The sequence below is a fragment of the Heptranchias perlo genome, unplaced genomic scaffold, assembly GCF_035084215.1.
Source record: "Heptranchias perlo isolate sHepPer1 unplaced genomic scaffold, sHepPer1.hap1 HAP1_SCAFFOLD_44, whole genome shotgun sequence".
NCBI lineage: Eukaryota > Metazoa > Chordata > Chondrichthyes > Hexanchiformes > Hexanchidae > Heptranchias > Heptranchias perlo.
In genome coordinates, this window is record NW_027139453.1 from 5,717,460 (window position 1) to 5,742,580 (window position 25,121).

At 43.3% G+C, this 25,121-nt stretch overlaps 1 long non-coding RNA gene and 2 other non-coding genes across 3 annotated transcripts in view; all 3 read left to right on the plus strand.

Annotated features, from left to right (window-relative positions):
* The window catches only part of LOC137312864 (uncharacterized), a 1,008,715-nt gene that overhangs the window by 617,895 nt on the left and 365,699 nt on the right, over positions 1–25,121 (plus strand). The gene's annotated exons all lie outside the window — the stretch shown is intronic.
* On the plus strand, positions 8,196–8,284 carry trnar-ucg (transfer RNA arginine (anticodon UCG)). The gene is given in 2 exon segments: positions 8,196–8,232; positions 8,249–8,284. It is a non-coding gene; the product is annotated as a tRNA-Arg (tRNA).
* On the plus strand, positions 13,594–13,666 carry trnat-ugu (transfer RNA threonine (anticodon UGU)). The gene has a single exon. It is a non-coding gene; the product is annotated as a tRNA-Thr (tRNA).

Here is a 25,121-nt window from a genome sequence, read left to right on the forward strand (position 1 = left end):
TGTTCCATGTGGTTCAGTTTTCCCCAGTGAGATAGACAGGAGGGAGCGAATCTTTCGGTGAGGAGGTTAAACCCGCCTCCCGGGGTAAGCTGCATTTTCTGCCTCAGCATCTGCTTCCCGCTCGGTAGCTGCTGAAACTTCTCTCCAGATGACAAACTGATTCTAGTTTGGAGCTAATCATTCAGGGTTGAGATTAAATACGGACAAGCACCACAGGAGCTCTTCTGGTTCATGGCTATAATCCTTAAACCTGAAGTATTTTAGCAACGAGGTTAAAGAGCTGAATTCTAAATCGAATGGGAACCTAAGGCACTGGTTTGACCCGATTTATACGGTTAATGAAGTGAAGTGAGCCTTCTGAATCCACTTTATCCCTTCATTTCTAACAGTGTTTATTTCGAGTGACTGATTGAAACTAATTGAGATTTCAGTTGTCAGCTTTCCGATAACTTGGAAGCTGATGAAGGGAAAAAATAAGGAAACCGACAAAATGATACCAAAACTCGAATTAAAACAATCACCTTGTCTACACCAAAATCACTAAAACGGATTATCTGGTCATTATCACCTCGCTACTTTTTTTGGATCGTGCTGTACGCATATTGGCTGTCGCAATTCCCACATTTCAACATTGACTAAACTTCAAAAAGCACTTAATTGACTGAAAGGTGCTTTGGGACGTCCTGCGGAGGTCAATGGCGCTACTTTATGCAAGTCTTCCTTTTGGTGGCGCCATGGCCACGATTGCAGGTTGGAGCCCAGTCGCTTGCTGATTCAGGAAAATCTTAACCCACCATCTGTTGCGGTCCGTGGTGGTATTATGCTTAGAATTCTGCGCCCGCGCCCCGGGCTCGATTCCCACATGGAAGATTATCTTTTTTGAGAACCGAATCAATTTTAAGGTAACCAATTAAATTTTGAATAAATAAAAGTTTTTGCAGTGTCTGGTGGTTTCCTATGATTCAATGTTACTGAGAATTGAACTCACAATTCTTACACAGTTTTCCAAAGATGTGCATTTTTATTATTTATTTTTTGAATTGATTTCATGCGGTAATTTTAAACAGATTATTCCGATCAAATATAGGAATGTGGAAGCGGAGAAGGCCATTCAGCCCCTCGAGCCTGTTCCGCAATTCAATGAGATCATGGCTGATCTGTATAATTTGTTGCATGCCCGCCTTGGCTCCATATCGCTTATTAACCTTGGTCAGCAAAAATCTATCGAGCTCAGATTTAAAATTATTAATTGAGCTCGCACCTAGTACTTCTTATGGGAGAGAGTTCCACAGTTCTACCACCCTTTGTTCGAAGACAAAGTGTTTCCTAACTTCTCTCCTGAACTGCCTGGCTCTGATTTAAATGTAATGTCACTTTGTCCTAGAATCCCCCAACAGCGAAAAAAAGTTTATCTCTATCTACCCTATCAATTCATTTCAAACTCCAAAAACCTCAATCAAATCATCCCTAAACATTCTATATTCCATGGAAAATAAGCCTAGTTTATGTAATTTCTTCTCATAATTTGACCCGTTTAACCTTTGTATCATTCTGCCGAATCTGCGCTGAACACACCCCAATGCCAATGTATCCTTCCGAGGTTCGGTCTCCAAAGCAGAACGCAAAACTCCAGATGGGGTCTGCCCAAGGCATAGTACAACTGAATCATCACTTTTGTACTCGAACCCCCTTGAGATAAAGGTCAATATTAACATTCAATCAGGCTTTTTGATTGCTGTTTTTACCTGTCCACCGACTTTTAATGATTTGTGAATTTGGACTCCTAAATATCTTTGCTACTCTATAGTCCTGAGCTTCTCCCCATTTAGAAAGTAGCCTGATTTATATTTCTTGTGTCCAAAGTGGGTGACCTCACACTTGCCCACTTGAACTCCATTTGTCATAATCTTGCCCACTCACTTAATCTGTCCATGTCCCTTTGCAATTTACTGCTCCCGTCTACACTCCTTACTGTACCTCATCACTTATCCTCATCTGAAAATATCGATATCCAATCCTGTATTCTTTCCATAGAACCATAGAACCATAAAAAAGAAACAGCACAGATGGGTGCCATTCGGCCCATCGTGTCCACGCCGGCTCGAAGAACAACGAGGTGACCATTCTAATCGTACCTTCCAGCACCCGGTCCGTAGCCCGACAGCTTACAGCACTTTAGGTGTAGGTCCAGGTATTTTTTAAAAAGAGGTGAGCGTCCCTGCCTCTACCACCAATTCGGGCAGAGAATTCCATACGCCCACCACCCTCTGGGTAAAAAAAAAATTCCTCATGTCCCCTCTAATCCTTCCGCCAATCAGCTTAATCTATGTTCTTTCATTCTTGTACTTTCCGCGAGGAGAAACAAATGCTTCCTGTCGACTCCATCTGGGCCCCACATAATTTTGTACACCTCAATCAAGTCACCCGTAAGCCTCCTCTGCTCCAAGGAAAACAACCCCGGCCTATCCAATCTCTCCTCGTAGCTGCAATTTTCTTTCCGTGGCAACATTCTTGTTAATCTTCTCTGCACTCTCTCCAGAGAATTATGTCCTTCCTGTAATATGGTAACCAGAATTGCGCACAATACCCCAGCTGTGGCCTTTCCAGCGTTTTATACAGTTCCATCATTACATCCCTGCTTTTGCATTGCATACCTCGGATAATAACGGAGAGCATTTCGTATACCTTCTTCTCAACCTTATCTACCTGGACTGCCACCTTCAGGGACCTGTGCACATGCACTCCAAGGTCGCTCACTTCCTCTATCCCAATCAATATATTCCCGTTTACTGCTTATTCCCTTTTACTGTTTGCCCTCTCTCAGTGAATTACCTCACACTTCTCCGGGTTGAACTCCATTTGCCACTTTTCCGCAGACTCCACCAACCCATTGATATCTTCTTGGAGTCCACAGCTATCCTCTTCACTATCAAATACACGGCCAATTTTTGTGTCGTCTGCAAAATTGCCAGTCATGCCCCCGACATTCAAGTCCAAATCATTAATATATACCGCAAACAGCAAGGGACCCAACACTGAGCCCTGTGGTACGCCACTGGAAACGGATTTCCGTTCGCAAAGACATCCATCGACTTTTACCCTTTGTTTCCTGTTGTTGAGCCAATTTTGGATCCAATTCGCCTCATTCCACTGTTCCCCATGGAGTTTAACTTTCTGACCAGTCTGCCATGTGGGAACTTGTCAAATGCCTTACTAAAATCCATGCAGACAACATCCACTGCAATTCCCTCATCAAACCTCATTCTCACTTCCTCAAAGAATTCAATCAGATTTGTAAGGCGTGACCTTCCCTGAACAAATCCATGCTGACCATCCCTGATTAAACCATGCCTTTCCAAATGAGAGTTTATCCTATCTCTCAGTATTGATTCTAATAGTTTGCCCACCACCGAGGTAGACTGACTGGCCTATAATTTTTCGGCCTTTCCCTCGTACCCTTTCGAAACAATGGTACTATGTTTGTAGACTTTCAGTCCTCCGGTACCTCCCCTGTATCTCGTGAGGATTGGAAAATGATCCGCAGAGCATCCGCTACTTCCTCCCTGGCTTCCTTCAATTGCCGAGGAAACAATGAATCCGGCCCTGGTGACTGATCAACTTTCAAGCATTCCAGTCCCTCTCGCACATCCTCTCTCGTAATGTTTATCTTATCCAATATTTCACACCTCTCCTCTTTAACTACTACGTCTGGACCATCCCTTTCCTTTGTGAATACGGAGACATAATATTCATTTTTTCTCTGTATTCCTACCCACATCCTCTGCTTCTGCACACAAGTTACCCTTATCATCTCTAATAGGTCCCACCTTTTCCTTAACTATCCTCTTGTTCTTAATGTCCTGATAAAGCATTCTTTAATCTTACTAGCAAATATTTTGTCATGGCCTGTCTTTGCTTTCCTTATTTCCTTTATTACGTCATCTCTGTACTTTCTATGCTCCTCTATTCTTTCATCCAAGTCATTAATAAATATTGTGAACAGTTGAGGCCCCAGAAGAGATCCCTGGGGAACACAACTTGTCACTTCCCGCCAATCAGATTTTAAAAAATGTATCCCCACTCTGTCTCCGACCTCCCAATTAATTTTCAACCCTTGTTAAACGGTTCCCTCAAATTCCGTTCCTCTCAATTTTGCCAAAACATTTCTTTCCTCTTTAATTAATTTCCTGCAAATTGAATATTACTAAACCCGCGACACATTTCCTGTCGAAATGAAACACACATCACAGGACATGTATCGAGTATATAGCAAGAACCCCGCGATTTTATTATTAAACAGCGAGAATACGGATGTTAACACTGAGCGCCTGTTCTGGTTGGAACCCATTAGCGCGAGGTGACGGGACCCACTCCGCGTTTATATTTACCAAAAAATGAAAATCAGAATTAGAGAACGTTCGTATTTTACAGGACAGGAATCGGCTAATCGGCCCGTTGAGCTTGGACAGTAAATTCTCTCCACTCTGTTGTTCTAAGTGTAGAGTTTTATTAGATCAATTTGTCTTTAATTTTATTTCCTTTCTCTCTATTTTACGAACTCAGTGGGTGAAAGAGGTACGGTTTGAGGCTAAACATTTAGATCAAGATTTGAACATTGTTTATTTTAATTGTAACTTAATGAGAGACAAAGCGTGAATTGAGTTGCCAGTTTTCTGATAACGCAAAAGCTGAAGCTCCAATTTTATAAAAGAAAGACAAAGTAAATGAACGATATCAACAGAGTGAAAGCAAGGGACAGATAAAACCAGAGTCTTTAATCACCTCGGCTGCAGATTTAAAATCAGTTTCTGAACGGATAGGTCAGTGGTCATGCAGTCTAATGGATAAAGCTTATGACTCCGGTGTGAATCATGAGGTTATCAGAAATTTGCAAGATTGATTCTGTCACGGTCAGTTCACAAACTGGGTGAAAACGCGTTCTTAATGGGTTGCAACTGTTTTACACCCGCCCATTTCTCACAGTCCCTCCTGATGAAACGGCAATATATTAAAAAGCCAAACAAATAGACAGGGTATTTATATAAAGTTATAGCACGCTCCCAATCGGTTCATAGAAAATGAATTATATCTTAATTATGTTTTGAACAGGCAAAAAAAAATCAAACTTATCAAAGTGTCAGTGTGAATGTAAGAATCACCCATCTTTGGGACACGTTGTCTAAATTGTTTCCGGGCTGTCGAGTCAGGAGAAAGACTCAAATTGAACAAACTTGATAAGAAACGCAGGTTTGTGAGTTTCCCCCAATTCTTATTCCTGGGACAGACTGCGTCATTGAAGGGAACAGTAGGTAGTTTATATAAAACCATCGGGAGTTGTCAATGCTCCTCTGAGTCATTAATTCAAATCCACAAACACTTTCTAATGCCATGACACGGGTTCAGAGGTCAAACTGCAGGGATCAGCCGCTGACCACTGATATTCAGTGTAGAGAGGGGCCAGTGTTGGTCATTGGGAGACCAGCCGCTGACCAATGTTATTCAGTGTAGAGAGGGGTCAGTGTTGGTCATTGGGAGACCAGCCGCTGACCAATGTTATTCATGTAGAGAGGGGTCAGTGTTGGTCATTGGGGGATCAGCCGCTGACCACTGATATTCAGTGTAGAGAGGGGTCACTGTTGATCATTGGCGAATCAGCCGCTAACCACTGATATTCAGTGTAGAGAGTGATCAGTGTTGGTCATTGAGGGATCAGCCGCTGACCAATGATATTCAGTGCAGATAGGTCAGTATTGTTAATTTCGAAACCAGCCGCTAACCACTGATATTCAGTGTAGAGAGCGGTCAGTCTTGGTCATTGGGACATCAGCCACTGACAACTGATATTCAGTGTAGAGAGGGGTCAGTATTGGTCATTGGGAGATCAGCCGCTGACCACTGATATTCAGTATAGAGAGGGGTCAGTGTTGGTCATTGGGAGATCAGCCGCTGACCACTGATATTCAGTGTCGAGAGGAGTCAGTGTTGGTCATTGGGGGATGAGCCGCTGACCACTGACATTGAGTGTAGACAGGGGTCAGTGTTGGTCAATGGGGTTCAATCATGGACTTCTTCACCGGCCACGCCAGATCCTCGGGATCAATGTCGGACAAACGCAAAACTTCAAATCTAAAATTTTATTCCATTTGCACAGAAACAACGTAATGCAAAGGCACTAAACGAAACGCATAGCAGAAGAAATGTCAGTTAATTTTGGTATTTTCAAAAAGATGGTGAATCATTGCAGACCGCTGTAACTGCGGTCGCTTCATTTTCTCGGTCAATTAATGGTTTAGCGTCGCAAATATTTCACCGTCTTTGTGGCGCAATCAATCAACTCGTTCGGCTATTAACTGAAAAGTTTGTGATTCTAAGCCCACCCAGGGCAGTAAACAGAAAATTAATTGACTTGTCCGTTAGATTTACAGTCTGAGACGTTCACTGTTTCAATGTGTCCTTCGACTGTAAAATTGTCCTCATCACAGGGTGTACATTTGAAGTCGTCTGGTGCATTTTTATGACTGGTTTTGGACCAGATTATTCAGCTCGTGTAATAATTTTGTAAATACTGATTCGGCTAAACAAGGATCGGAATAGACTGTTTACGATTTCGGTATGAAAACAATTGAAATAAATATATAAACATTCTAAATGAAAACTACACACGAATCGGGAGTTACACCCTCAGTATCAACGAATCTTTGAAATTCACACTCTGCGCGGGGCTTTAATAATTGCTTTTAGACTTTGATTAGTTCTCTTTAATATTATTGGCTTCTCTACTGTTTTGTAAGAAGTAGTTTTTTAACGCGGAATTGAACCCAGTTCACAGCAGTGAAAACACTGGCTTATAACTGGACCTCCTGCTCAAATTACCGCCCATCGTTTCCCGCGTATGCTGGTCGACAGGATTCTGATATGGGACCTGGCACATGGGGCCACCTAAAGAAAGAATGTTTTTTGATCGCGCCCTTCACACCCCAGGACGTCCCAAAGCGCTTTACAGACAATGAAACACTTTTGGTAGTGTCGTCACTGCTGACATGTAGGAAACGAGGCAGCCAATTGGCGCATAGCAAGATCCCAAACACAGCGATGTGCCAATGACCAGATAATGTATTGTAATGACGCAAGTGGAGCGATGAATATTGAACGAGGTAGCAGGGAGGGCTAATTGCCCTTAAAGGTGAAGACAAGATGATTGTATCAATTCGAGTTTTGACCTTTGTAATGCTTTTCTTTCCTTATTTTTATCTCCTTCAGATTCCAACTGATCAGAAAACTGACAACTGAACTCTCAACGAATTTTCGATCAATCTGTCACTCAAAATGAACAATGTTATAAATAAAGAAATAAACCGGATTGAGACGATTCACTTCACTTCATTGAAACGACCAATTCCGTTTAAACCGGCGCGGCGGAGTCACAGCAGCTCATCGCTGATCTGCACCTCAACTCCATTTAGCGATATAGAAACTGGAAAACTCATGTTTCGAGTCGAGTTTACTAATTTCCTGCAAAATGAATATCACTAAACCACCAAAACATTCCCTGCCCTGATTGAACACACAGCAAGGGGATGTGTCGAATATATAGCAAGAAACCCGCGATTTGATTGTTACACGGATAGAATCCCGTGCTCAATATTAACATTAACACTGAGCGCCAGGTCTGGATCTGACCCGTTTACCCCGTGGTGCGGGACCCCGTCCACGTTTATATTTACCAAAAAAAGAAAATCAGAAAATAATAATCTCACCCAGCAGAATTGGGGGTTGTTCGTATTTTGCAGGACAGGATGAGGCCACTCGGCCCGTCGGACTTGGATAGTAAATTCTGTTGACATTCTCCGCTCGGTGTTGTTCTCCGTGTACATTTGTTGTTTCCAGATTTGTCCTTTATTTTATTTCCCCTCTCTCTATTTTGCAGACTGAGTCCGAAAGAGATTCGCTTTGGAGGCTCAACATTTTGATCAAAGATTTAAACATTGTTTATTCTGATTGTAGGTTTCTCGGAGACCCAGCGGGAGTTCAGTTCTCAGTTTCCTGATTAGTCGGAAACAGTAAGGAAATTTGCGAAAAGAGAGAAAACAATAAATGAACAACATCAACAAAGGGAAAGTAAGAGAAAGATGCAAGCAGAGTCTGAACCACCCCTGCACCGGGTTTAAGACCATTTGGTGAAACATTACATCAGCGGCCGCATGGCCTAATGGATAAGGCGTCTGACTTCGGTATTCATCGCGATGTTATCAGACGATTGCAGGTTCGAATCCTGCCGCGGTCGTTTTTACATTTGGTCTGACATGCGACGGAACTGTTTTGTCCCCCACCGTTTCTCACAGTCACTGTCCGAATCGAACGGAAATCCTTAAATTCCTTCGCTGACAGAAGTTGACTCTGCACATTCAACATTGTCAGTCTGGGTGCACGGGCAGGGCATGGTGTAAAAGTGACTTTATTTCTACTGTTTGGATTCAGAAATGGTCGGCTAATCCATTGTGCTCTGGACACGTGGGTCCGAATCCCATCCGCGTCGTTATTGTATTGAATTTATGATGCTGCCCGACATAAGTTTTGTACAATCGAAATGGGCTTGAATGCTATTATTATCGATCCGACACCGGTGGATTGTTTATATTTTGTTTAAAAGGAGACTGTTAATTTGAGTTATTCACCTGTGTAATGGGATAAAGTTCTAGGAGAGAGGACGGATTGGAGATAGATCTTTCTGTCCTTCCTTGCTGCCTCTGGGGTTTACAGCGAATGAAAGATTAACGGGAATAGCAATTGATAAGGGAGCTGGAACATAAAGGGTTAACTTTATCCATCAGGAAGAAATCTAATTTCAAAACTTTTTATCAATCTTGAACCAGTCCAGTTGTTAGATTTATACCAAATCTGTACATTTTTGCTGTTAAATTTAATTCCTCCACCCGGTCTTCATCATGAAAAATTAAATCTGGAGGGAGGTCCGGTCCAGATTTGAGCGCAGGATCTCTCTCATTGTTAACAGTCTCCCGTTTTGAACTCGAATCCCACCCATGGCTCGGTTCCCCGTAATTGCTGCAGAGATTGAAGGACTTCGGTATCTCCTGCATCTCCTGCATTTCACCATCTCCCGATTATTCGATCTGTATTTGGGAACATGGGAGAAAGCCAGGGTTTAAATCCCGAACATTTAAATCCCCAACAATCCGTTTGTTGATCCTATTCCACGGTGCCTTTAGTATTCATAACCGCGGGAGCGCAATTGGAATTCAGTCCGCAGTTTGCTTCCTTCTCTGTTCCTGCACTCTCTCGGTGTCTCTAAAAGAAGATACACTGTTTGGATCAGGAACCGATTTCTGATCAGCCCTGTGACAGACAGGCAAGAATCCGTCACTGAAACCCCGAGACACAGGGAATGCTGTTCATTCTGTTCCAGGGACACTTCGTGAGTCGCTGAAACGTTTGAATTCCTATTCCCACAAAGGACGGAGCCAAGCGGAGGAGGGACGTGTTTCTCAATGATCGGACATTGGAGCCCATCGAAGTGTGAGTTCCGATGGCCGATGGGTGTCTGTGGAACGCCGTGAGGGCTTTGGTTTCCTCCCTTTAACTTGGACCATCAGTTCGTTCTTTGTGTTCAGCTGTTTTTGGTGGTGTTACTGAGTTAGGAATGTTGGTCAAGACAGCGGGAGAATTCCCTGCGCTTCTTTCAACAGCGCTGGGTAATCTTTAACATCCACCGACAGGTTCTCATTTAATCGTCTCTTCTGAAACCTCCCGCCAGTTATCCCTCAGGACTGCCCTGATCTGGGTTCCTTTGCCAATCACCTTAAACCTGTGCCTTCTGGTTACCGACCCTTCTGCCACTGGAAACAGTTTCTTCTCACACGCACAATTAAAATAAGAACATAAGAACATAAGAAATTGGAGCAGGAGTAGGCCAATCGGCCCCTCGAGCCTGCTCCGCCATTCAATAAGATCATGGCTGATCTGATCCCAAACACAAATCTAAAGAACACAAGAAGTCGGAGCAGGACCCGGCCACATAGCCCCTGGGCCCTCTCCGCCACCCACAGGGCATTGACCGATCCGAACTCAGCTTCATGTCCAATTTCCTGCCCGCTCCCCATAACCCCTAATTCCCTTTACTTCTAGGAAACTGTCTATTTCTGTTTTAAATTTATCTAATGATGTAGCTTCCACAGCTTCCTGGGGCAGCAAATTCCACAGACCGACCACCCTCTGAGTGAAGAAGTTTCTCCTCATCTCAGTTTTGAAAGAGCAGCCCCTTATTCTAAGATTATGCCCCCTAGTTCTAGTTTCACCCATCTTTGGGAACATCCTTACTGCATCCACCCGATCAAGACCCTTCACAATCTTATATGTTTCAATAAGATCGTCTCTCATTCTTCTGAACTCCAATGAGTAGAGTCCCAATCTACTCAACCTCTCCTCATATGTCCGCCCCCTCATCCCCGGGATTAACCGAGTGAACCTTCTTTGTACTGCCTCGAGAGCAAGTATGTCTTTTCTTAAGTATGGAGACCAAAACTGTATGCAGTATTCCAGGTGCGGTCTCACCAATACCTTATATAACTGCAGCAATACCTCCCTGTTTTTATATTCTATCCCCCTAGCAATAAAAGCCAACATTCCGTTGGCTTTCTTGATCACCTGCTGCACCTGCATACCAACTTTTTGATTTTCTTGCACTAGGACCCCCAGATCCCTTTGTACTGCAGTACTTTCCAGTCTCTCGCCATTAAGAAAATAACTTGGTCTCTGATTTTTCCTGCCAAAGTGCATAACCTCACATTTTCCAATATTATATTGCATCTGCCAAATCTCCGCCCACTCACCCAGCCTGTCTATATCCCCTTGCAGGTTTTTTATGTCCTCCTCACTCTCTACTTTCCCTCCCATCTTTATATCATCTGCAAATTTTGATATGTTGCACTCGGTCCCCTCCTCCAAATCGCTCATGATTTTGATTACCTCTGTCAAATCTCTTCTTAACATTCTCTGCTCTAAGGAGAACAACCTCAGCATCTCCAATCTGTACACATAACTGAAGTCCCTCATCCCCGGTACCATTCTTGTAAATCTCTCCTGCACCTTCTCTGAAGCCTTGATATCCTTCCTCGAGTGTGGTGCCCATAACTGAACACAATACTCCAGCTGAGGTCAAACTGTGTTTTATTAAGGTTTAGCATAACTTCCTTTCTTTTGTAATCTGTGGCTTTATTTATGAAGCCAAGGATCCCATATGCTGATTTAACAGCCTTCTCTACCTGTCCTGCCACTTTCAAAGATTTGTTTACATACATCCCCAGATCTCTATGTTCCTGCACCCGATTTAAAATTGTACCATTTAGTTTATATTGTCTCTCCTCATTCTTTAGGCCAAAATGTATCAATTCGCAGTATTTGCGTTAAGTTTCATCTGCCATGTGTCTGGCCATTTCATCAGTCTGTCTGTTTCGTCCTGAAGTCTGTTACTACCCTTTTAATTGTTTATCACATTGTCCAGTTTCGTGTCATCTGCACACTTTGAAATTCTGCCCTGTCCATCCAAGTTCATGTTGTACACTATCTATTTCAAGCCGACGCTAGCTGGCCTTCTTTACCAAAATCGTTTTCAATTTGCGACTTGCATTATCAAGTAAGACTTTGCAGAACGAATGAGGTAAGAAACTACGTTGTTGTCTGTATGTCCAACGTAATAAAGTGCTTCCTGATTTCACCAGTGAAAATCCGAGCTCTAATTTTATGCCCTGCCCCTCCCCCACCACCAGAGGAAATAGCTTCTCTGTATCTACTCTTCCAAATCGTTTTATCATTTTAAACACCTCAATCAGATCAACCTTTCAAACCGAAGGGAATACAATCCAAGTTTGGCTCGGGATCCCGGTCTTGTCTCGGTCGCCGACATTGTTTTCTCCCTAATCGGTTTCCCTCTGCTTTCACCAATTGCCCCAGAGACCACCGTTTATATCTGGATTCAGCACCAGGCAGAGAGATAGAAACAACTGTCTGGTGTTTATTGACCTGATCGAGAGGTTAATGTCACCGAAGGCTGATTCACTTAGATCTCCAGGCCTGTGCTCGGCTACCATTTGGTTTGGGTCCCTGTTCGACGCTTGTTCTCGCCGGGTGAAGTAGACAGACTTTCTCTTTCACCAAGTTGTTGCAATACTGGACCGGTCTCATTTTCTGTGTGAATAACTGGGACAAGTGGACGGAGCAGGGACAGAGAAGGCTGTTGGAACCCGGAGCTTAACAAGGTCTAACTTTTTCGGACCAGAATTATTTCAATATCATTATTATCCAGCAAATGCTGGGACCTCCAGCCACAATGATGCATTCACGGCGTGCGCCATTATCTATAGGTGAATGTTGCAGCAAGTGAGATACGGGATGGGGTGATTTGCCTATAATTTCTGGAACATTTGCGCCGTTCCTCCGAAAGACTCGATAAAACGATAAAAGTTATTTTCGTCATTCAGCCCACCGTTGCCGTCAACGGCGATCGCCAATTCGTTGTATTGACGCCATTAATCGCGCCGCAGCCAATTACGATTGGACAATGATGGCAAATAAAGTATGAAGCAACAAGAAGTGACTGAGAAAAGTCACAGACTTCAGCCTCTCAGCTTCTCTCCTGCCTTCTCACTCTCAGGCTCAGTCTTTTGTTCCTTTTCAGTTGTGTTTATTTCTGCTCCCTCCCGTCTTCCTTCCTTCTATCCTTCACTGCCATCATTCTTGGAAAAAGGCGCTCCTGCCGTCAGCAGCTGTGAAAAAATCTGTGAAGCCAATTGGTGATTTTTCACTTAAAATGGAAGCGTAGTGGGACTTAACTGGGATTCGATCTCCGGACTTCTCATTTATCAATCAGTGAAAGCCTCAAAGTGAAAATAAGACCCGAAGTTCAACGAAACGCTGGCAATTGACCATGCAGCCATGTAAAAGTTCGCTGCCACCCACAGACGATCAGCCATCCTTTCAGACGGTTCCTGTTCATTCAATCTCGCTTTCTATTCCGATGTAAAGCATCATCGAGTTGCACACTAATTATTTAAATTAAACAATATCAACATCTCTTCACCAAATTTTGAATGTCCAACTTATCTTATCCAGTAAGACTTTCTAAAATTTAAATGATCTGAAGCAAAATTGTCGTTTGTGTGAGAATAGGTACACCGGGTAGACTAGCGCGAATACACATTTCCTAATGTAAAACAAACACACATTAAATTATTGTGCAGTAGTTGTCGGAGGTGACCCACAGGAGGAGGTCAGGGCCGGGTGTATCACACACAGTACTCATCAACATTTCGTGGGAAGAGATCAGAAATGCAATAGGGTAAGACCAGATAGTCTGGAGAGAGTGTGTGAATAAAAAATGAATGAATAGGACTAGATATAAGATGTACTGACAGGGGATAAGGAAGAGAAGGTCATGAGTGATATCCATGGTTTCACAGGCTGAGACCTTTGAACAAAAGATCGAGGTTATTGCGCAGACGCACTGAAGGGGAAGGCTGAACAAAGTCGCTTGACAAAGGTATCAATACTATAACGTTGGGAAACATTCGTACAAATGTGGGCGCCGTGGCTCAGTGGTTAAAGCACCTGTCTTGTAAACAGGGGATCCTGGGTTCAAATCCCAGCGGTGCCTTTAGCTCAAGTTGTTTGTTTCTTTGCTCCCATTTTCCCACCCGTTGTGCTCCAGAATCCCTTGGTTTTTGCTTCCCATTCTCTTTGTGTTGACTGCCGAGTTAAATTAGTTCCAGAGATTCCCATCCACGGGTTTGCAATTGCAACGAATCATCTCCGTGAGGTTAAAGTGCCCCCTGCTCCTTTATATTTCCATCAAATAATACCAATCAATTACGGAATAAAAATTCAGCTGTTCGCTGATATTTTGTATTTTCCACAATCAAGTAGACAGGAGGGAATTAATCTTTCTGTGAGGACGTTGGACAAACTGATTCTCGGGTAGAGCTAAACATTCATGGTGGAGATTAAACACAGACCAACACCGCGGGACCGCTTCTGGTCAACGACTTTAATTCTTAAACCAGAGTTGTTTAAGCGAAGGGATTGAAGAGCTGGATTGTAAATCTTAGGGGATTCCGACATGCCGGTTTATCGGATTTGCACGGTTCACTTCACTTCAATAGGAAAACATTCGACAATTTCAAAACTTTCATCCCCTCGAGTCTGAACAGGAAGTGAAATTTCAATTTGTTTTTTTTTTCACTTACAGCAACAAGATTCTTCTCAATATAAGAAAAACGGAGTGTTTCAAACTGTAGGGAGTGAATTAACCGCAGATTCGGTGCCAGCGCTCTCCAGTGTGTTCTTATCAACAACACTCTTAGAATCATAGAATGATAGACTCGTTCCAGCACGGAAGTCCATTCGGCCCGTCGAGTCCGTGCCGGCATTCTGCAAGTGCAATCCAACTATTCCCATCGCCCCGCCCTATCCTCGTAGCTCTGCAACTATTTTCCCTTCATGTACTTATCCAGTGCCCTTTTGAAAGCAACGATTGGATCTGCCTCCACCTCAGGCAGCTCATTCCAGGTCACAACCACACGCTGTGTAAAACATTTTTTCTCATATCGCCCTTGGTTCTTTTACCAATCACCTTAAATCTAGGACACCTGCTTCATGACGCCTCCGCCAATTGGAACAGTTTCTGTCTATCTACTCTCTCCATACCCTTTATGATTTTGAATACCTCCATCAAATGTCGTCTCAAAATTCTGGCTGCAGGGAGAGAAGCCCCATCTTCTCCCGTCTATGCACGTAACTGAAGTCCCTCATCCCTGGAATCATTCCAGTAAATCCCTTCTACACCCTCTCTAAGGCCTTCACATCCTTCCGAATGTCCGGTGCCCAGAACTGGTAACAATACTCCAGCGTGGCTGAACCAGTGTTTTTTAAGGTTCATCTTAACCTCCTTGCTTTTCAAGATTGGTTAACGGAGAGAAAACAGAGAGTGGTGATAAACGGGTCATTCTCAGGTTGGCAGGCTGTAATTAGTGGGGTGCCGCAAGGATCGGTGCTTTGGCCTCTGCCATTTACAATCTATATTCATGAATTAGATGAAGGGACCGAATGTAATGTATCCAAGTTTGCTGACGATACAAATCTCGGCGGCAAAGCAAGCTGTGCGGAGGACACAAAGGGTCTGCAAAGGGATATAGAAAGATTTATTGAGTGGGCATGAAGGTGGCAGATAGAGTATCATGTGGAGAAATGTGAAGTTATTCGCTTTGGCAGTCAGGATAGAAGAACATAATGTTGTTTCAATGGTGAGAATCTATTAAACGTTGAACTTCAGAGGGACTTGGCTGTCCTCATTCAAGAAAAAGTTAGTATGCAGGTACAGCAGGCAATTAGGAAAGCAACTGATATGTTGGCCTTTATTGCAAGGGGTTTGGAGTACAACAGTAAGGAAGTCTTACTGCAGTTGTGAAGGCTTTGGTGTGACATCACCTGAAGTACTGCGAACAGTTTTGGTCTCCATATCTAAGGAAGGATATACTTGACTTGGAGGCAGTGCAACAAAGGTTCAGTAGATTAATTCCTGGGATGAGAGGGTTGTCCGATGAAGAGATGTTGAGTAGAATGGGCCTATACTCTCTAAAGTTTAGAAGAATGAGAGGTGATCTCACTGAAACATATAAGATTATGAGGGGTCTTGACAGGTTAAATGCTGAGAGATTGTTCCCCCTGGTTAGATAGAATAGAACTAGGGGCGTAGTCGCAGGACAAGGGGTCGGTCATTCAAGACTTTGACGAGGAGGAATTTGTTCCCGCAGAGGTTTGTGAAATTTTGAATTCTTTACCCCAGAGGGCTGTGGATGGTGCTTCATTGAATATATTCCAGGCTGAGATAGATAGATTTTTTGGACTCTAGGCGAATCAAGGGATATGGGGATCAGGCGGGAAAGTGGAGTTGAAGTCGAAGATCTGCCATGATCTGATTGAATGACGGAGCAGGCTCGAGGGGCCGTATGACCGACTCCAGCTCCTATTTCTTATGTTCTTTAAACAGGAAGTGTCGATTTGGCTGTTCACCTTCCATGAAGGACATTAGTGAACAGCTTGGGTTTTTATTACAAGCTCCCGCCCTTCAGCATCATTACTCTGGAGCCGTTATCTAAAATACAACGCCAGTGGGATTGAAACCCACAACGTTTAAAATCGCTTCATTTACTCACAAGGAAGTCTGAATGCGCTATCGATTGCGTCACAGAGACAAAAGCAGCAAGGTTAATTTTGCTGAGTGGTGAACTGACACGGGAAGCTGTTCGGTAGATTTGTACTTGCCCATAGACTGTCTGTGGGGTTTTGAAAGGCACGTTTTTATCAGCCAAACATCTAAACAGAGCTACAGAGCTACGACAGCAGACTGAGAGATGGGAGTTGAGAGATATGGTGAGAAGCTTGATACGTGGGTTTGAGGGGCATGGGGAGAAGGACGCAGTTGGGTTTGATTGCTATGGTGAGAACTGGGAAGCTGGGGTTACATGGGGAGTAAAGCTCTCTCAACACTGACCCGTCAAACTCACCTATGGCAGGTTCAGCACGAGTTAAATACAGAGTAAAGCTGCCTCTATATTGTAACATCAAACACTCACTGGGCAGGTACAGCACGAGTTGGATTATAAAGTAAATCTCCCTCTGCACTCTCCCATTAAACAGTCACAGGGCAGGTGCAGAACGGGTTAGATCCAGAGCCAAGCTGCCTCTAAACTGTCCCATGAAACACCCGAAGTGCAGGAGCCCGGAGCGCGGGGAAATCACAGTATCATATTCGTTTCAGCACAGGAGGAGGCCATTCAGCCCCTCGAGTCCGTTCAGCCATTCAATTCGATCCTGGCTGATCTGTACATAGGAACAAATTAAGCTATTCATCTCCTCGACCCTGTTCCATCATTGAGTTATTTCATCGCTAATCTGTACCTCAGCTCCATTGACCCGCTTTTCCTCCACACCCTCTGATAAGCTGAACCAACAAAAATCTCTCGATCTCAGTACTGCTATTTTCATTTGATGCAGTAACCACAGCCTTTTCGGAGAGAGAGTTCCAGATTTCATGAAAAAGCAGTGCCCGTGGTTAAAGCGGATCTCGATCTACAACCCACTCCTGAATGTCCCCGGTTTCCTGGACGGACAGATAAATTGAGGGGCAGCAGATCCTTACATAGCCTGCGCTCAGCTCCAACACTAAACAGCAACTCCCCAATGTTAGAGAAAGAGTTTGCTTTCGACATTCCAAGCTCCTTGTATCTGAAATGTTCTTTTGAGAATACAGCATGCGCAGACAAAGGGACAGGCAGAAATGCAGATTTGGTAAATAACACGCAAAATACATCCTCACAAATTAAGCACACTGTGCAAGGAAATGGGGAAAATGATAAACAATAAAGAGAATAATAAAAATAACCATAATAATCTTCAACATTATCATATTTGAATTAATACAGGAGAATTGATTGTGGGGAATATCCGTGGAACGAGTTATTTCATAGGACGGTTGCTTTTATTAAATGTAAAGAATTTGCAACAGTAAACAGTGACGACGATAGTGACAGACTCCAGGAGGACATAGACAGACAGGTGAAATGGGCAGACACGTAGCAGATGAAATGTAACGCAGAGAATTGTGAAGGGATGCATTTTGTTTGGAAGAACGAGGAGAGGCAATGTGAAATAAATGGTCCAATTTTAAAGGGGTGCAGGAACAGAGAGGCCTGAGGTTGTGCGTGTGCAGGTATTTGAAGGTGACAGGACAAGTTGAGAAGGCTGTTAAATTGCCATATAAACATAGAAAATAGGAGCAGGAGTAGGCTATTCTGCCCTTCGAGCCTGCTCCGCCTTTCATTATGATCATGGCTGAGCCTATATTTCAGTACTATATTACCGCTCTCTCCCCATCCCCCTCGGTGCCTTTTGTGCCTAGAAATCTATCAAGCTCTTTCTTAAATATATTCAGTGACTTGTCCTCCACAGCCTTCTGTGGTAGAGAATTCCACAGGTTTACCATTATCTGAGTGAACAGATTTCTCATCACCTCAGTCCTAAATGTCGTACCCGGTATCCTGAGATTGTGACCCCTCATTCTGGACATCCCCAACCGGGGGAAATATCCTCCCGCATCCAGTACGTCGAGCTCTGTCAGAATTTGATATGTTTCAATGAGATCCCCTCTCATTCTGAACTCGAGTGAATATCGGCCGAGTCGACCCAAACTCTCCTCATACCACAATCATGCCTTCCCAGGAATCAGTCTGGTGAATCTTCGCTGCACTCCCTCCATGGCAAGTATATCGTGACTCAGGTAAGGAGACCAGAACTGCCCACAATAATGCAGGTGTGGTCTCACCAGGGTCCTTTATAACTGCAGTAAGACATCCATGCTCCTGTACTCAAATCCTCTTGTAATGAAGGCCAACATACCATTTGCCTTCCTAACTGCTTGCTGCACCTGTATGTTTGCTTTTACTGACTGGTGGACAAGGACAACCAGGTTCCTTTCTACATCAACATTTTCCAAACTCTTTCCATTTAAATGATACGCTGCCTTTCTGTTTTTCATTCCGAAGTTGATAACTTCACATGTATCTACATTATACTGCATCTGCCATGCATTTGTCCACTCACTCAACTTGTCTAAATCGCCATGAAGCCTCTTTGCATCCTCCTCACAACTCACGATCCCACTTAGTTTGGTGTCGTCAGCAAACGTGAAAATATCATATTTGGTTCCCTCATCCAAATCGTTGACAAGGAAAGCACCGGATCCAGTCTCAGACCGCGCGTTTGTGTCCCTCCCCGGGAAACAATATACCTCGGCCCCACCAAACCTCCCCATGCACCGAGCACAGGCATTGTAAAATCCGGGGAGCTGGTAACCTGGTCACTCGGCCTTCCAGTCGGATTTCCCGAGAACCAGAGAGTGAAACTTTCATTGGCCATCTGTGGGAAAATCAGGATCACTGACAAAGAAATTGCGGAGTCAGGATGGATGAGCGGAATCAGGATGGACCAGCGGTCTAAGGCGCTGCGTTTTAGTCGTAGTTTTTCCCGGAGGCGTGGGTTCAAATCCCAGTTCTCACATTTCGTCATTTGCACGCACCGCACTAATTTTTGTTCTTTCGACTGGAGTTGATTTTTGTGCCCAGTTGATTTGTTCTTTCCAGAAAACCAGCCCGCCTGCCGTCCACGGCAGGTTTATTTTTATTTGTTGTAAGAATGTATAGTCTTGGGGTTCAGCAGAACATGGCCCATGCAATCAATCCATTGTGACACAGTCCAGTGATGTCCAATGCCTTGGCCTCTAAATAAAAATGAGTAATGAACACAGTCTTTGGGCCTGTGATCTCAAAACTCATATTCGCATGAGGTTTGCATGTGAAATGTAACCCTTTTTGTGTTGTTGGTAAAATGATAAGATGAAAAGCAGAGTGTGCGAGTGTTGTTCCGTCGTTGTGAGTGTTTTACTTCCTTGGTTACTGAATGGTGAAAGATGTTATGAAATACACACATGTGAAGTCCATTGCCTTGTATTGTATGTGGGATATGTTTTCGAATAAAATCCGTTCATGTGGATAAAACGGCGTCATTAGAGCCACACCTGCGTTTCGTAAGCAATTTCTATTGGACAACACTGGCAGAGAGCGTGGTCGAGTGGCCTCAGCCCGGACATTGATGCTCCAGTATTGTCAGGGCGCGATTCATTTTTAGTCACTAACAAACTTTCCATAGATACGGAGGGATTGGAGGCTGCTATTACATAAATATCACAGTCAAATAAACAAACTCACACTTTGTATATACACACTTGAGTTTGTACAATAGTGGGGGGCACTAGTTAAGGTTCTTTAAATGAGGCGGCACTCGTTGGGGATGCATGATGGAGTTCAGCAGTTGTTACCGTTGTGTTTTAGTCAGGTGGGGAATGTAACAACGGCTGCACACTGGTGTTGTCCATAGGAACAGGAGTAGGCCATTCAGCCCCTCATGCGTGCTCCGCCATTTGATAAGATCATGTCTGACCTGTGGTCGAAACCCATATACCTGCCTTTGGCCCATATCCATTAAGACCTTTGTTGCCAAAAAGCTATCTATCTCAGATTTAAATTTAGCAATTGAGCGAGTATCAATTGCCTTTGCGAAATAGAATTACAAACTTCGAACACCCTTTGTGTGTGGACGTTTTTTCTAATCTCAGTCCTGAAAGGTCTGGCTCTAATTTTTGGACTGTGCCCCCTACTCCTAGAATCCCCAACCAGCGGAAATAGTTTATCTCTATCCAACCTACCTGTTCCCCTTAATATCTTATAAACTTCGATCAGATCACCCCTTCAAAACGGTAGTGAACACCACCCCAATTTGTGTAATCTCTCCTCGTAACTTAACATTTGAAGTCCGGGTATCAGTCCAGTAAACCTACACTGCACTCCCTCCAAGGCCAATATGTCCTTCCGAAGGTACGGTGCCCAGAACTGTTCACAGTATTCATTTTAAGATGAGCTCGGAGAGGACATGAGGGTAGATAGGGGAAATTCAACGAAGGTGTGAGTTCAGGGCTAGGGCAGGGTGGAGCGTAGGGAATGTTTGGCTTGGTGGGCTAGGGGAAAGGAGGGAAGCGGCAGAAGAAGTCTCGAATGGTCTCAATATTAGAGAGAACGAAATCCATGAGCTCCTCGCACTTTTCGTTGGAGGTGATGGTGGAGGGGCTAGGGGTTTAAGAAAACGGTATTATATAACTTTGGATATATTTATAACATAACACAGCACGGCACAGAAACAGGCCTTTCAGCCCAACTGGATAAATAAGTATCCCAGGGTGTGCGCACAGTGTCCCAGTGATCCCACGTTGACGCCACAGCGATCCCGCAGATCTCCTAGTGAAGCCACAGTGATCCCACAGCGTTCCAGTGATTCCATAGTGATTGCACAGTGTTCCAGTGATTCCACGGCGCTCCCAGTGATCCAAGAGTTGAAGCTGCACTTGTGTAAAAGGCCGAGAGACAATTTTTATATGCAACATCTTATATATAATATATAAATTATATTTTATACATTACATAGAATAGGTAAAGTAGGTAAAGACGTTTTCCCTGTAACACCATGAACCTGAAACAAAATGCCCGCCAGTGTCCCAGTCATCCTACAGTGTCTCACTTCCCCAGTAATCCCGCAGCGATCCCACAGATCTTCAGAGATTCAACAGTGGTCTCAAAGTGATCGATTGATCCCACAGAGATCACACTGTGATCCCACAATGAAGCAGTGATCTCACATTGACCCAGTTATCCCACAATGACCCAATGAACCCACAGTGATCCCACAGTAGACTGAACACACGTGAGCCCCATTGGGTGCAGCCTGTGTTCAAGGCCTTGGTCAGTCTCTTCTGGAGAGAAAGCTTCTTGGCCAAGGATTCCTCCTCCTCCCAAAAATTATCTCGCCATTTCTTTCATGTTGCAGTATTTCCACCAAAAAGTTCATCTGGAGAGAGAGAGAAAATGACTTGACTAAAAACAAAGCAAGATATTACAACGGCACAACTAGAGCCCAGAGATTACGCACACTCCCTCACACTCCCTCCCTCACTCATTCCGTTAAACAGGAAGTCTCTCAGCAAATACCACTGACGGACAAAATCTCCAGTTAAAAGCAGAGAATATAAAAAAGGGAGAAGTTGGGAGAGAGTGAGACAGAAAGACACCCAGGACAGGCTAAAGAGCACATGTTGCTTCTCTCTCTGTGTCTAATATATGTTTGCAGGATTTTGTCTGCTGCTTTGCCACTCACCAGCTCACTTACTCCCCCTAAAACGTGCCGGTCAGTCTCCCTGTCCCGGTCAATGTTTGCTGCAGAGCCCAAACTTCCCCTGTGTTCGTTTTCACTTCTGTTCCTAGAGCAGGGGACAAAAAAAAACTGTCGCTTCTTGCGACTTCACTACTTTTGTTGCAGTTTGCAAAGGTGGAAGAAATTTAAGATTGCACTTTTCTTTTGTTTTAATTTTCAGTTGACAAAAAAAGGCCTGTAGTTTGTGGTCAGCTTACAATTTGTGGCTTTTTCAATCAGCCAACGAGTTAAAACAAATTCATGACATTTAAAAGAGTCAAAGCAAAGAAGTTTCAAAACAAACAAAAGCTTTAGAAAGATCCCTAACTGAGTCATCGCGACAATATCTCAGCAACATTAATTTACACAGAAACAAAGCCCAGTTTATAAAGCAGATCAATCCGAAGAGTAAACGATTGAGAAAATCTTTATAGACAACAACGACTTGTATTTATTTATTACCACAAAAACTATACATATCTTACGATGCAGTCTCCTCTACATTGGGGAGACCAAACGCAGATTGGTTGATCGCTTTGCTGACCACCTCCGCTCAGTCCTCAAGAGTGACCATGACCTTCCGGTCGCTTATCATTTTAAATACCCGCAGGTTGGAGTGGGAGACACTCCAACCTGCGTGTCCTCGGCCTGCTACATCGATTCAATTAAACGCACCCTTTGCTCGAGGAGCAGCACCTCATCTTTTGATTCGGCACTTTACAACATTCCGGATTCAACACTGACTTCAAGAAATCAGAACCACTGCTCCCATTTTGTCTGACAGCAGGTGTTGGTAATGGTCCTGCAGTTGCCATTTACAGCTGCTCAAGGCCCATCTTTTGTTTCTTTACTTGTCCAACTACCACCCTCCTTGCCTTAAAACATCATCCCATTTGTCGTTACTCCTGCCCTCCACCCTTTCACAAACTTTCCCGTTTATTCCTTCCTGCCATCCCCTTCCTCACCCTATTTCCTTGTTCTGTACTTGATTAAAAACTGTTAAACCTTTAACTTCTTCCAGTTCTGACGAAAGGTTTTCGACCTGAAACGTTAACTTTGTTTTTTCTTCACAGTTGCTGCCTGACTTGCTGATTATTCCAAAATTTTCTATTTTCATCTCAGGTTTCCAGGGTCCGCAATATTTTGCTTTTGATTTAGAATACTGTACAAATTTCTGGTCACACGATTATAAAAAGGATATAGACATACTGGAGAAGTTGCAAGTAAAATTGACAGGAATGATACCAGAACTGAGAAAAGACTGAACAGGCATTGTTTCTCTCGAAAAGAGAAGGCGGAGGGTGACTTAATAGAGGGCTTCAAAATCGTGAAAAGGTTTGATAGGATAGAGGTGGAGAAGATGTTTGCACTTTTCGGTGAGTCTAAAGCGAGTGGTCAAACATACAAGATAGTCAATAATAAATGCAATAAGAAATTCAAGAGACAATTCTTTGCATAGAGAGTGGTTAGAATGTGGCACTTGAGGCCAATAGCATTGGTGCATTTAAGGGGAAGCTAGATTAGTACATGAGGGAGAAAGCAATAGAACGTTCTTCTGATCGCTTTAGATGAGGAGGGGTGGGGGGAAACTTTGTCGAGCTTAAGCACGGCATAATCCAGTTGGGCCGAATGGCCTGTTTCTGTGCTCTATATTCTACGTAAAATCTATGTATTGTTACATCCATGGGTTACACTATTTAATTGTTAGATATTTGGCACTTCAGTATCACGAATATCCACTTCAGATTTCAAAGGATATCGTTGTTACATTCCTGGGTTGCTCAATCGTATAGTTTTATATTGGAACTTGCAGAAACACGAATATCCAGTTCATATCGTCAGGACGAACTACTGGACCCGGGAATTGGAAGTACAATTTCAAAATTTGCGGATAACTCCAAATTGAGGGGTATAGATAATATTGAGGAAGAATGCGACACAATAGAAGAAGACGTTAATAAACGTACAGAATGGGCGTGAAAATGGTAACTGAATTTCAATAGAGATAAGTGTGAAGTGGTACATTTTGGTATTAGGAATAAGGAGGCCACATACTCTGGAAAACAAGAGTGTAAATGGGACAGAGGAGCAAAGAGATCGAGTGGTACAGATTGAAAAATCATTAAAAGTTGCAACGAAGGTTAACAGGGCCATAAAATCCAAACAAATTAAAGGGGTTCAATTCGAGAGGAATAAAATTGAAAAAATTAGATGTTATATTAAATTTCTATAGAATTTTGGTTAGGCCAGACTTAGAATACTGTAATAAAAACAGAAAACGCTGCAACACTCAAATGGTCGGGCAGCTTCTGTCGAGGGAGGAACAGAGTTAATCTTTCAAGTTTGTGCACAGTTCTGGTCTCCATACCATAAAAAGGATATAGAGGCTCTGGAGAAGGTGCAAAAAAGACTGACAAAAACTATACCAGAACCGAGAGTTTATAACCATCATGAAAAACTCAACAGACTGGGAGTTTTATACCCTAGAAAAGAGAGGGTGACCTAATAAAGGTCTTTACAGTTATGAACGGTTTTGATATGGTGAAAGTAGAGAAGACGTTTACACTTGTGCGGAATCCAAAAGTTGGTTTCAACAATATAAAATTGTCACTAATCAATGGATTAAGGAAATCAAGAGAAACTTTTTTACACAGAGAGTTGTTAGAATGTGGAACCGGCCTCCGTATGGGGTGGTTGAGGCGAATAACATTGACACATTTCAGGAGAATCTAAATAAATGTATAGAATCAAAGAATCATAGAATGGTTATAACACGGAAGGAAGCCATTCAGCCCATCGAGCCCGTGCCGGCTCTTTGTAAGAGCAAGCCAATTAGTCTGATTCCCAAGCTCTTCCAATTTTTTCCCTGATCCAATTCGTTTTTGGAAGCCACGATTGAATCTCCTTCCACCAACCATTCAGGCAGCGCATTCCAGATCATAACTACTCTCTGGGAGTAACTATTAAATTCTGATAGAGTTAGATGAGGTGGTGTGGGAGGAAATGGTCTGTTTCTGTATTGTAAATTCTATTTAGAATCTATGTAAAATTTATATATTGTTACATCCCTGTTTACGCTTTCATAGTCTTCGATATTGGACAATGTAGAAACACGAATATCAAGTTCAGATTATCAGGGATGCTATTTTTACATCCCTGGGTTAAAGCAATTCAAAACGTATGCCATGGCAAACTTCCGTCCAAAAGCCTTTAACTGTTGTCAATTAAAATATTTATTCCATTAGCTCTTACACGAT